Here is a 1864-nt window from a genome sequence, read left to right as displayed (position 1 = left end):
GCTATGGAACACTTAACTACGGACTAAAAACAACAGAAGTTCACCAACCAGTTAAACAGCTACAAGAGAAATTACATTAAAATATCCAAAGAAAATATGACAAATTCAGAGTGTACCCCTATGAATTATAAAATGGAGTTTGATGTCTTGAATGTTAGATTCATATTTTCTTTTTACAAGCTTTACTTCCTATTAGTAGTTGATTTTTTTTTTTACATCTTTATTGGAGTATAATTCCTTTACAATGGTGTGTTAGTTTCTGCTTTATACCAAAGTGAATCAGTTATACATATACATATGTTCCCATATCTCTTCCCTCTTGCATCTTCCTCCCTCCCTCCCACCCTCCCTATCCCAACCCTCCAGGTGCTCACAAAGCACCGGGCTGATCTCCCTGTGCTATGTGGCTGCTTCCCACTAGCTATTTTACGTTTGGTAGTGTATATATGTCCATTCCACTCTCTCACTTTGTCACAGCTTACCCTTCCCCCTCCCCATATCCTCAAGTCCATTCTCTAGTAGATCTGTGTCTTTATTCCTGTCTTACCCCTAGGTACTTCATGACACTTCTTTTTACTCAAATTCCATATATATGTGGTAGCATACGGTATTTGTATTTCTCTTTCTGACATACTTCACTCTGTATGACAGACTCTAGGTCCATCCACCTTACTACAAATAGCTCAATTTCGTTTCTTTTTATGGCTGAGTAATATTCCATTGTATATATGTGCCACATCTTCTTTATCCATTCATCCGACGATGGACACTTAGGTTGTTTCCATCTCTGGGCTATTGTGAATAGAGCTGCAATGAACATTTTGGTACATGACTCTTTTTGAATTATGGTTTTCTCAGGGTATACGCCCAGTAGTGGGATTGCTGGGTCGTATGGTAGCTCTATTTGTATTTTTTTAAGGAACTTCCATACTGTTCTCCATAGTGGCTGAAACAATTCACATTCCCACCAGCAGTGCAAGAGTGTCCCCTTTTCTCCACACCCTCTCCAGCATTTATTGTTTCTAGATTTTTTGATGATGGCCATTCTGACTGGTGTGAGATGATATCTCATTGTAGTTTTGATTTGCATTTCTCTAATGATTAATGATGTTGAGCATTCTTTCATGTGTTTGTTGGCAGTCTGTATATCTTCTTTGGAGAAATGTCTATTTAGGTCTTCTGCCCATTTTTGGATTGGGTTGTTTGTTTTTTTGTTATTGAGCTGCATGAGCTGCTTGTAAATTTTGGAGATTAATCCTTTGTCAGTTGCTTCATTTGCAAATATTTTCTCCCATTCTGAGGGTTGTCTTTTGGTCTTGTTTATGGTTTCCGTTGCTATGCAAAAGCTTTGAAGTTTCATTAGATCCCATTTGCTTATTTTTGTTTTAATTTCCATTTCCCTAGGAGGTGGGTGAAAAAGGATCTTTCTGTGATTTATGTCATAGAGTGTTCTGCCTATGTTTTCCTCTAAGAGTTTGATAGTTTCTGGCCTTACAATTAGGTCGTTAATCCATTTTGAACTTATTTCTGTGTATGGTGTTAGGGAGTGATCTAATCTCATACTTTTACATGTACCTGTCCGGTTTTCCCAGCACCATTTATTGAAGAGGCTGTCCTTTCTCCACTGTACATTCCTGCCTCCTTTATCAAAGATAAGGTGACCATATGTGCGTGGGTTTATCTCTGGGCTTTCTATCCTGTTCCATTGATCTATCTTTATGTTTTTGTGCCAGTACCATACTGTCTTGATTACTGTAGCTTTGTAATATAGCCTGAAGTCCGGGAGCCTGATTCCTCCAGCTCCGTTTTTCTTTCTCAAGATTGCTTTGGCTATTCGGGGTCTTTTGTGTTTCCATACAAATTG

Source organism: Neophocaena asiaeorientalis, unplaced genomic scaffold (genome assembly GCF_003031525.2).
Source record: "Neophocaena asiaeorientalis asiaeorientalis breed wild unplaced genomic scaffold, Neophocaena_asiaeorientalis_V1.1 scaffold253, whole genome shotgun sequence".
NCBI lineage: Eukaryota > Metazoa > Chordata > Mammalia > Artiodactyla > Phocoenidae > Neophocaena > Neophocaena asiaeorientalis.
The sequence above is the reverse complement of the archived record's forward strand: the minus strand, read 5'-3'. Positions refer to the sequence as shown.